This window comes from Nuphar pumila, chromosome 2 (assembly GCF_984573655.1).
Source record: "Nuphar pumila chromosome 2, dmNupPumi1.hap1.1, whole genome shotgun sequence".
Taxonomy (NCBI): domain Eukaryota; kingdom Viridiplantae; phylum Streptophyta; class Magnoliopsida; order Nymphaeales; family Nymphaeaceae; genus Nuphar; species Nuphar pumila.
The window spans coordinates 4916702-4929271 of record NC_143250.1 but is presented as its reverse complement, the minus strand read 5'-3'; the positions used below and the strand labels follow the sequence as shown (position 1 = coordinate 4929271).

The 12570-nt window shown below is 39.7% G+C and overlaps 1 pseudogene; it reads right to left on the bottom strand.

The window, feature by feature from the left end:
- The window catches only part of LOC149844552 (endonuclease 1-like), a 28957-nt pseudogene extending 24475 nt beyond the window's left edge, over positions 1-4482 (bottom strand).
- Between the last annotated feature and the right edge of the window lie 8088 nt (positions 4483-12570).

Sequence of the window (12570 nt, the reverse complement as noted above, 5' to 3'; positions counted from 1 at the left end):
ATTTCTAATTCCATTATTAAAATATCAAACCACAATCTAGAAACTTGTTCTAATCCATACATGGATTTTTCTAGCAAGCAACCATTGTTTGAGGATTACCTTAAAAAAAATGTGTGCCTACTCCATGTATACTTGTTCAAGAGAACCACCTTATCAAAAACATTTCTAACATTGAGATGATGTACATGTTACCCAAAACTAACTCAAAATGAAATCATTCTACTAATTCTCATTCTAACAACCCGATTAAAGGGCTCATTGAAACCCGATCCATGTTCTTGCTTATGACATTTAACCACTAAACGATCCTTAAATAACATACATATCACGTCTATTAGTTTCTAATTTTAAAGCCAAACACTACGACATGTAGCTATTTAGCCTTGATAACCAAATATGACATAACATGATCAACTAAGCATGCTATTATTTGGTAATCACACAAAATTCATGACTTGATTGAGTCAACAAATGCAAAAAGTATATGAGACCATGGTTATATTGTACCATATCGTATGATACAGTATGATACACATTGTTACTTTTGTATTTTGCGATACAATATACTCTCGTATCACGATACGAGTATGTATCATATATGTATCGGATGTATTGGACGATGCACCCATGTATCATATTACATCGTATAATACAATATGCATCGTATGATATAGTGTTGGCGCACTTAAAAAAGGCTGAAAGTTGTATTTTTTTTTCATTTGAGGCTTAAAAGGCTTCTTGAGGGCCAAGTTCTCCATATGTGTAGAGTCCTATGTCACATGGGTGCGGGTGCAGGGGTGCGGCACTTTAAAAAAGCTTGGGTGCAGGGGTGCGACACAAATATAAAAAGTATATGAGACCATGGTTATATTGTACCATATCGTATGATACAGTATGATACACATTGTTACTTTTGTATTTTGCGATACAATATACTCTCGTATCACGATACGAGTATGTATCATATATGTATCAGATGTATTGGATGATGCACCCATGTATCATGTTACATCGTATAATACAATATGCATCGTATGATATAGTGTTGGCGCACTTAAAAAAGGCTGAAAGTTGTATTTTTTTTTTCATTTGAGACTTAAAAGGCTTCTTGAGGGCCAAGTTCTCCATATGTGTAGAGTCTTATGTCACATGGGTGCGGGTGCAGGGGTGCGGCACTTTAAAAAAGCTTGGGTGCAGGGGTGCGACACAAATATAAAAAGTATATGAGACCATGGTTATATTGTACCATATCGTATGATACAGTATGATACACATTGTTACTTTTGTATTTTGCGATACAATATACTCTCGTATCACGATACAAGCATGTATCATATATGTATCGGATGTATTGGACGATGCACCCATGTATCATATTACATCGTATAATACAATATGCATCGTATGATACAATGTTGGCGCACTTAAAAAAGGCTGAAAGTTGTATTTCTTTTTCATTTGAGGCTTAAAAGGCTTCTTGAGGGCCAAGTTCTCCATATGTGTAGAGTCCTATGTCACATGGGTGCGGGTGCAGGGGTGCGGCACTTTAAAAAAGCTTGGGTGCGACACAAATATAAATATATATATATATATATATATATAGTCCAAAAGTTGGACATAAATGACCCTAGGTGCATTGACTGCACCCAAGGTCAGGTTGACCGCATCAGGTGCGGGTGCGACACCTAGTTGGAGATTCCTTGTGACATATAGGGCAATTTTTTTTCTTGGCAGCCATTTAGATCGAGCGATTTTTTTTAAGTCCAAAAATTGGACCAAAATGACCCTGAGTGCGTTGACCGCACCGGGTGCTCACCCACACGTGCATCCGCGTTGCGTCACGTCGACGCGGGTGCAACACCTGGTTTGCCGAATCCCTGAGACTTAGAGTCTGTTAGACGACAACTCATACACCCTAAGTTTCATGGGATCGATTTGGGGGTCGATTCGTATGCAAGCGAGAGGGATTTTGCGATTTTATAAGAGTGCATTTCACTATTTTTTAAATCAAGAAAGTGGATTAAGGTACAAAATCTCTATTCTTTGCTTTTTATTGAGTGTTTTTGGAGAAATATGTGGTTGATGCTTCTTATTTTTTGCTTCATATTGAGTTTTTTAATTTAATTTAATTTAATTTATATCTTTCTATATCATCTTCACGTTTATGTCATATTAGAGATGATCATGTATGGCAATACTACATAAGCATTAATGATGTACCATGACTAGGGTTACCATTGAATTTGAAATGTTTGTTTTATGGTGCTATTATTAATGGTAATTTGAATAGATTTAATCAACATATTATAGGTCAAAGACAAAATGTACGCCCACATGATTCTTCACCTATTCTTGCAACATTTCGTTTTGATGTTATTGCTGAAATAGAAGAAATTCAAAGAAAAACAATTTGCAAAAATGCAAAGATGAAGGACTTCCAACCATTATTTCAGATACTAATGATGATGATGACCCACTTGCAAAAAAAAAATGGCCTAATATAAATAGATCATCGAGCGATAGTTGGATGCAGGACTGGGGAAATACTCTCTTGATGTTTGACAAATAGGCTCTAGAAGATAGTTTAGTTTTAGGATCTTTATAGTTTAAACCTTTAGAACTTTAAAGATGAAGATTGGCACATAAGACATTGATTAAATGTATTATTTTTAGTTATCATGAAGTCTTATTAGTTAAATGTAAGACTTTAATTGTGTATGTAGTTTTCTTTTATTTACATTGTTAGTTATCAATTTAAATTATTTAGTTGCCTTGATATATGAATTTATGATTGTATTTTGTGTAATTCATCATTGTTTTATTTGATATGATTCTTTTATAATTTATGTTAAAATTTTCTGATTTTTCTAGATCTTTTAGAATTTTTGGAATTTTTCATAATTACAAGATGTTGTGTATAGTTGTAGATTGCTCCAACAACACACCTGTCTTTAGTTTCAGTATAGTCATGGCAATCTCCTGCACAGATGAAGGCAAACATTCATCCTACTAGAAGCAAGAAGGCTTTGATAGTCGCACAATGGTCATACAATCAAATAACGATTACCAGTGCTCGGATGAAAACATCAAAGAAAAGAAAGAACTGCATCACACATGCATTGAGTAAAACATTAGGTAGTTTATCCATCTAAAGCTTTTGAAAAACAATGGCTCAGAACATCCAAAAATGCTGGGATTTGGGAAACCTTGTCATGAGGAACAATAACAAGAAAATAGAAAAAAACGATTATAGCTAGACTAACCCAAGTAAACATTCCATGAAATAAATCATACATACTGCAGTATTCATAGTTGCATTTAAAGTCTGGTGTATCGATATAATGTAGAGGACCAGTCCAATGCCAGTTATGGTCATGACTAATTTCATCCAGCAAAGAATAGAGAGAACCAAGATAGCCATCAACATATTATGGAAGAAGTTCCTCAAGAGAACCAAGAGAACCAATGCCAGTTATAGTTTACAAAATATTTCATTTACAAATTCTGGTAAAAGCATAGATTAATTATGCATCCCTTCAACATCAGAAAAAATAAAGCAAAAACATCTTACAGCTTTCACATTTAATCATGACATCTAGATGATGGTGTTCCATTCAAAATCCATCTTCGTAGGAGTTGAATATGCTTGCTTCCCAAGTGTAGCTTGACAACAGGTGAGATTGAAGCACAACTGTATAATGTATGCAAGTAAACACATCCACTTGGTTTGATTCTTCTTATTAACCAGACTAGGCTTTTTTGGATGACTTAAATACATAAAAAATAACAAGTTCTCATAATTTCTAAATTTTGAAAAGCCCATAATTTTCCGTTTGTTTACGAATTACACCTTTAGCAGGAAGGTTTGGCTAGTTGTTCCAAAAGAAACCCATTCAGTGGCGCCACAATAGCATTTTGAATCAAGTCGATCAATTGTTTTAACGGTCTAAATACCAGAGTCATGCCATATTTCTTGACTAACCCTGAAATTCCCTTCTTTTAGTCATGTTTCGGTATATCATTCACAACTTTAGTTTTAAATCACCATTTGATCATCTATCACCACCGTTATTCCAAAAGCCCTTTTTTTTTATCCAACTTTAGAACGATATAAGTTATACTCGAACAACATAACTTCAGCAACCAACAATTCTCGTCAATACAATGTTTGATCTAAACTCACAATCCTGAATTAATTTACAAACTGACCATGAATGCCATTTCTCCCCTAATTTTCAAAGGAAAAGAAGTAAAATTTTATGGTTCTATGCTCACTAAAATCAATAGATGAGATAAACCATCTAACACAATTCATCGCACCCTATGTCACAGGGACTTGGCAAAAGGGTCATTGCACCTGGTGCGGCAAACACGTCAGAGAGAGACCACACAAAGAGGGTTGGGTCGTCCTCCTCCTTCGTCTTCTCGCAGAGAGACGTGGGGTTGGGTCCTCCCTGGCTCCTCCAACTTCTTCGTCTTTTTGTGAAGAGAGAAAGGCGTTGGAAATGACCGATAAAAGGGATGAGGTCATGAGGTACCTACCTTTTATAATAAAAGGGTAACCAAAACCGGATCTACATGCACCCTGAGTGAATCCAAATGATTATACGTATGTGTCTTAAATATTAGGATATATTTCAAAAGTCAACCTGAGTCCGACCCATTTACTATATCCAGCTTGAGCGTTATGGATTAAATTTCTGCCTCTCCATGTGTCACATATAAATGAATTAGTTTTAATGTCTTCGGTCATGTGCAAATTGAATAAAGATACCTGAACCAGATTATGATTCAGATGAAGATCCTTCCTGTCTAATCCATTAGGAGCCTTGGTTCATGCATGACTTTGTTGGGTCAAATCTGATCCGATACCAGTCAAGATCCAACCAAGTGACGCTCTGGGCACATGATCCTATGCCAAACTATTTCTTACAGACATGCCCAACATGGTCAATTGGCTTAATCCTTTTAGGTCCATTCTGGACTAATCCATCTTGAGGGCAGCTTCATAAGGATGCAAACTATTCATATCTGGTAAGATCCAGAACAACTAAAAATTGCAAAACTTTTATCCTATATCTGACCCATTTGCATCTCGACTGCTTCAGTTGTCCATATTTTATGCATTTTCAGTGGACAGATACTAATCAGATTTAGATATTGGTTTGGATGTGAGAATCTAAATCCGAACCTGACTTATTAGGTTATTGGATTTGGAATGTTTTACTGTATCTGACTGAATGATAATCAGTATGTAGGATATCCTAATCAAACCCTATCCAATTGGCATCCCCACATGGCTACACTACCAATGCTCTCACCAACCGTTCAATGATTCCATATTCAACCATGGAAAGAACAAAAAAAAAACACTCCAAATTATTGAAAGAAAAACCTTGAAAAAATCACCACAAGTTTTTTTATTATTTCAAAACAAACAAAAAGAATCAAACAATCAATTCCCTACCATTCCTGCATCATCATACCTATGAAAGCAACTAAAAATTTATGTATATAAGTCCTGTTGCCATACACTGACATGGAAAAGGATGGCCCGTAACTGGGCTTGTTATGAGTCTTTTGGCTTAAGTAAGATTCAGGCGTGGGTCTGCCTTGACTCAGCGACCCGAGTCAAAGCAAACCCAGGTTTGAATCAATCTCGGCTTTGAGTCTTTTGAAAGTATATATATATATATATATATATATATATATATATATATATATATATATATATATATATATATACCATCTCGCTGCACTCAAGTTTTTTTTAAAGTACTGCATCACCATACTCGCACCCGCACCTAGTGACATATATCACACCCTTCTTCCAATTTAAAACCTTATTTAGTTTTGGCATTCAATCACAATAAATTCAAGCATCACAGGAGGCAAAAACAAAAACAGAAACACACATTTACTTGAACAAATCAAATTCACATTTTCAGATTCTCACAAACTCAAATCACCAACTTGAGATTAAACTCAATCAAACTAATTACTCATACAAATTCTGGCCTAAATTCTCGAAGAATGAAGATATTTTTTGGCCATACATTGCCACATTTCGATCATTGCGGAAAATCCATTTATTTTCTTTAAAGACGCATTCTTTCTTTCGTTGCGCTTAGTAAGACAATAAAGCGCTTTCTCTTACCATGCACAACTAGCAAGAAAAACGAGTTTCTAGTGCACAAGCAAGCACAACCAACATGCCACACAACTACTCTTTTTTTAGCTACTGATTGCGATGCAAAAGCAAGCCACTGGTACCAAGTGACTAAGCTGTAAAGCACTTTCGTTGGCGAACAGAGAGATTTTGCCTTTTTTTTTTTAATTCTATATGCTCAGGGGTGATCTCTCGAGAATTTCACAAACGCAGAATCGGATCATACTTTTGCAAATAGGTAATTTTTTCATCAACGCGCAATAGAAAAATATAAAAAATTTACGAAATCATGAACATTTTCATGAAATCAAAGGAGAATTTACCTTTGTAGCTCTGGGATTGTAAGTCTCTCACTACTGGGTCGGTACAACAAAAAATTATAGAAGTTCCATAGGCATCCGATCCATTTACATCCCTAGTTCAGGGGATATGAAAATTATGGTGAATCTCAGATCCAAGGATCTCTAGCCCACTCGGCTCAGTCAGGCTGTGTCAGATATTCAGCAAAAATCATGGCCCAAATGTGACCCAGATGCTAACATTCAAGTTGGTATTCTTTACACCAATACCCGAACATCCATGTTCAATACGGGTCAATTAGTCGAGACAAACCCAACCGATGAACCCTACAAGGGTTTACAAAAACACGAAAAAAAATTAAATTCCTATATATGTGGTTGACAGAGCAGCATAGAAAATAGTTGGATCCAGGTTGGGACAGGAATCTTATTGGCTCAGCACAAGGAGTAACCAGATTTCACCAGCCTTTTGGATCATGTTATATTGGATCATTTATTTGTTGACATAAGGATTCAAGTTCAAAACACACATGAGTGGCACCCCTTGCCACAAGGTTGAAGCTGGGTGTACTCTCCATGGGCAGGGACAACCTCAAGGGTTTTACCAACCGGAGGCCAGAGGTCGGTGATGAGAGTTTTTGCCTTAGATTATCCAATAAAAAAAAAAAGATTGCTAAACCCAACTAGCCTTTAAAACAAAAAAAAAAACTCTTGGTGTTCTTTCTATATCTACTTGAGAGGCCCTGTACTGGTAGAGTCATTTTAGAGCCAAAGTGAAAAGATCAGGTTCCATATGATCGCACAAATATTTATGAATTAAGCAGTCCATTTTGGGGATAGGGCTCAGTTGTTGAGCCCAAGGGCTGATGGAGCGTGATCAGGATGCTTAATGCACAAATTTTGTGCCTTGTTATTGCACGGGATCCGGACTCTCTCTCTCTCTCTCTCTCTCTCTAAGCAGAGGAACACCAACGGTTTACCCACAAACAGAAGTTTTAACACAAAAAAATATCTTCTAACCTGTTTACCGCACAAGGAAAAGGTTTACTGACGTGAAAAAAACTGCCTCACTCTCCCTCTCTTAGCTACTAAAGGTACTCTCTTTTTGTTGCCTTTTTTATTTTGTTTTCTTTTATTAAGGTGATTTCTTTACAAATATATGTTCTTAGTATTATTTTTTTTCAAAATCATTATTTTGATATAACATCTGTTTCAAACCCACAACATCATGCATGAATTGACGTTGTAAGAAATGGCATAGGGATTCAAGAGACTTTTGGAAATAGGAATAGGGGTCCAACTGAATAAAGTTTGGTCTGACATTTGTTCCAAATTAATCTGATATTTTATTTCAACTCTGATTCTTCCAACAAGATTTTATTTGAATGTACATTCAAGGATTATATTTGGTCTAAGTTGGTGTTTTGCATACGCTTTGGCACAAACTTTATTTATTGGAATCATGCTTCTCCCAAATGCAGCCATAACACTATCATGAGCATAAATATCGGCTCAAACGATACCCCTTCAAGATATTTAAACAGGGATTTTGGTTGATTAAATCAGATGCAAAGGGTGGGGTAATGAGATCCCTTAACAGATCTGGATCTAATTAGCTGGTGATTATGATCAAATCAAGCCTCAACCTACAACAAATTTGTGTGCGTAGGCTCAAAATGTTAGATGGTAAAAACTATGTGCTTTACATACCGATCGACGATTACCAACCCACTTGGTCAATATACTTAGGGCGACTCGTGCTGAAAGGATGGATTCTCACATACTCAAGTGACTCATGTAATTAAGTTCTAAAACTGGCCATGTAGCCAGGGTCATCAAACACTTATGAGACCCAAGCCAATGGAGTTGCTCAGTGAGGACTGGTTCCTGATCATGTGGGAAACAAGCCACTTAGCAACTCTAATGAGAATCTTCTGCCAAAAAACAGAAAACGGTGCATCATCAAATAGCACAAGTATCACTGACATATTGTGCTAATATGTTCATGCACAAGTCCCTTCATAATAAGTTTCACCACCAACCACCACATGAATCTATAGTCACAAGAGGCAACACTAACTTTTTTTTTTTTTACATCTAAAAATGGTGGATCCTAAATGGAACCTGGATCTGGTATGAAATTTCACAAACCATATCTGGCTCCATATACTAATTGGACTGTTTGGGTTCGACACAAATCCCAATTAGGCTCCCTTTATCACCAAACCCTAACCCAATAGAGTTTGGTATAGGAAAGATTCGAGTGAAACCCAACCCATTGAGTGCCCTATTCATATTACTGTTTGCAAGCTTGCTTATTTGAGAGACTTTTGCTGTAGTAAACTTTTTGAATAGGTAAGTAGCAGAGGATGGAAAATGGCTTGGGTGCGGTATTCGGCAAGGTTGCCCTTTCTTCCTTTTGTTATTTAATGTCATCGCTGAGGGTCTCATGATGTTGTTCAAGAGGACAGTGGATAAAGGCATAATCGATCACATCGGCATCCAGAAACTCCCCCATCATATTCTAACCTATGCTGACGACATGATCCTTTTCGACCACGCTTCTATGCAACAGATGCTGAGATTCAAGCTCATCCTTCAATTTTTCCTCTCTCTTTCAGGTTTATCCCTTAATGATAGTAAATGCTACTTGTCCATGTTCAATGCCCCATCTTCCTTGTTGGCTGCCGAACAATAGATTTTTGGTTGTGCAACTTCAGATTTACCTATTTCCTATTTGGGTCTTCATTTACAAATAAAGCGCATCCCCTCAGCCGCTTGGACTGCCACTATCCAAAAAGTCCAGACAAAAATTCCTTCTTGGCAGGCATCCTACCTATCCATCGTCGGTCGGCTTACCCTTATTAGGCACGTCTTGTCCTCTATCCCAAAATTTTTTATGTCCATGTTTTTGATGCCCAAGGGTGTGGAAAAGAAGTTCTCCAGTTTGATGGCAGATTTTCTTTGGTCTGGTTGCCACCTTCGAATGACGCGCCACCTGGTTGGTTAAAACTCCTTGGTGTTACCAAGGCATATGGCCGATCTGGGGATCTTCGCTCTCAGACTAAGGAGTATTGCTCTCGGTGTGAAACAATGTTGGATGGCGCATCGTCCAGGCAATCCGTGTGCTCCTCTGCTCCATGCTAAGTACGGTTCTCTTGAGTCGATCCATTATATCCGTCGTCCCTACAGGCTACATATCTCGCATTTGCGTTGCATGTGGCTTAAGGCCATGTCTTTCGTTCTCATGCAAGATGGTGATCCCGGTCCTGATGCACAGTTTTTACAATGGGCAATTACGCCTAGCAGTATTTTGTGCACCAAAACTCTGTATCGGTCTCTTCTTCCTCCTGGGGCTGACTGGCTTCCTGAGCGTCTTTTATGGGTGAATGGGCCAACTCCCTGCTCTCGGTTCTTAGCCTAGTTAATTTTATACGATAGGGTACAGACAGACAACTTCTTTAAGAAGGTGGGTTTTCAGTATCTGAGTAGGTGCAGCCTTTGCCAAGCAGCGAAAGAATCAACCTACCATCTGTTTTGAGCCTACCCAATCTTTATGGATCTCTTTAAAAGTATATGAAATCAACCTAAAGTAATCGTGAGACAGGAATCCTTCACGCTCGACCACTACAAGAAAATTGCTAATTAGCGACGGATAGTAGCGACGGCTTAGCGACCGTCACTAATCCGTCGCTACGTTTCGTGATATTCGCAGATGTAGCGATGGAAAATGATCCGTCGCTAAGCCGTCGCTAAGTAGCGACGGCTTAGCGACGGACCAGTTTTGTCGCAACAACATGCTGCGGTTAGCGACAGATGAGGCGACGATATTTTTCCGTCGCTACTTAGCGACGCCGTGAGCGACAAACATATTCCGTCGCTAAGGAGTTGTATATATTTGCGTCGGCTTAGCGACGGAATAATTCCGTCGCTAATTTTTGCGTAAATCTGATCAGAACCCTTTTCCCTCTTTTCCTGTTTCCTCTCTTCCGCCCTCCCTACGCAGCCCGACGCCTTCCGCCGCCGCCCGCCGCCCCGCGTTCCGCCCGAGCTGTCGCCCCGCCGACCGACCGTCGCCTCGCTGGAGACAGGTTCGCCCTACGCGTTTCAAGAAGGGGATAAACCCCCTGCCTTTCCGGTATGGGAGGTCGACCCCCTGCCGGAAAGGCAGGGGGTTTAACCCCCTGCCGTGCTTTCCGGCATGGGGGGTTGACCCCCTGCCTTTCCGGCATGGGGGGTCGACCCCCTGCCGGAAAGGCAGGGGGTTTAACCCCCTGCCGTGCTTTCCGGCATGAAGGGTTGACCCCCTGCCGTGTCGGAAAGGCAGGGAGGTCGACCCCCTGCCGCGCTGTAAAGGGATGACAACACGGCAGGGGGTCGACCCCCTGCGTTTCCAGCAGGGGGGGTCGACCCCCTGCCGGAAACGCAGATGGGTTAACCCCTGCGTTTCCAGCAGGTCGACCCCGGCAGGGGGGGTTGACCCCCTACCAGAAAGGCAGGGGGTTAAACCCCCTGCCATGCCGGAAAGACAGGGGGGTCGACCCCCTGTCGTGCCGTTGCCGTAAAGGGATGACGGCACGGTAGGGGGTTTAAACCCCCCTCGTTTCTGGCAGGGGGGGTCGACCCCCTGCCTGAAACACAGTTGGTTTAACCCCTGTGTTTCCAGCAGGGGTTAAACCCCCTGCCATAAAGGCAGGGGGTTTAACCCTCTTCCGTGCCAGAAACGCAGGGGTTTAACCCTTACGTTTCCGGCATGGGGGGTCGACCCCCTGCCTTTCCGGCAGGGGGTTAACCCCATGCCGGAACAGGCAGGGGGTTAACCCCATGACAGAACAGGCAGGGGGTTAACCCCTTGCGTTTCTGGCAGGGGGTCGACCCCCTGCCTTTCCGGCAGGTCGACCCCGGCAGGGGGTCGACTCACTGGCGTAAAGGCTGGGGGTCAGTTAACCCCCTATCTTTCGTAAGGGGGTTGACCCTCTACCGGAACAGCAGGGGAGTCGACCCATTGCCGGAATAGCTTCCTTTTTTTTGTGGCGAGTTTTTTTTAAAACTGCATTTTTTTGTGCAGATTTTTCAACGGAACCAACTCGTGCTCAGCCACCTATGGTAAGTAAATGACAAAAACAATGCAAATCGGGTAAATACCCGTGGTGAGTAAGTGATGCAAGCGTATCACATGTTATTTAATTTATTAGATGTAACACTTTATTGTTCACACACTCACTTAGTTGTTGATATTTAGGGTTGCTTTGTTGGAGTTCGGAGATCATGCTGAGCATGATTTTAATGTAGGAATATGGAAGTGTTCTTATTTTTGGAGTACGGAGTCCATGCTAAGCATGGTAGTAGTTAGTGAGATATTGAAGTGTGTTTGCTGCAGGTACATGTTTGCCATTTGTTTGATATGAATGATTATGATGTATTGCAATGTTTGATGTAATTGTATTCATGCTTGCATGTAGTTACTTTCAATTTGATTTTGACTTCCATGTGAAATTTTATAATAAAAGCATGCTTCAAATGATTGTATCGTGTCATTAATAGTTTGCACATGAAAATATTAAGTTATCAATGCATGCATCAAAATTCTTGTTATTGTTTGACATAGTATATTGCATGATAAATTTGATATTTTCTTCATCGTAGCATTCTGATTGTTTTTTTTTTAATTCGTTAGGATACTATTCGTAACATCATACGACAGAATGACTGCAAACCGTGAATGAATGTACCGTAGGATAGTGGACAATGAGTTATCGCATGAATATATGGATGGTGTTGACAGTTTTATTGAATTTGCAACGGCAAGTGTCAGTACAATAGATCCCACAGGTAGGATTAGGTGTCCCTGCAAGATTTGTAAGAATAATCGATTTGTAGAACCTCATGGCGTTAGACATCACCTATACAGGAAGGGTTTTGTGAGTGATTATCAGAACTGGATGTTTCATGGAGAAGAATTTAGAAACGATTTTGATGCACGGGTGAATGTGGTGCACGATAATCCATATACGAATTTGATATTTGATGCCGCAGGAACAGAACTGGGTTCTGCTATGAGTTCTAGTGATGTAAGAACTGCCATAAATGAAGAATCACCAA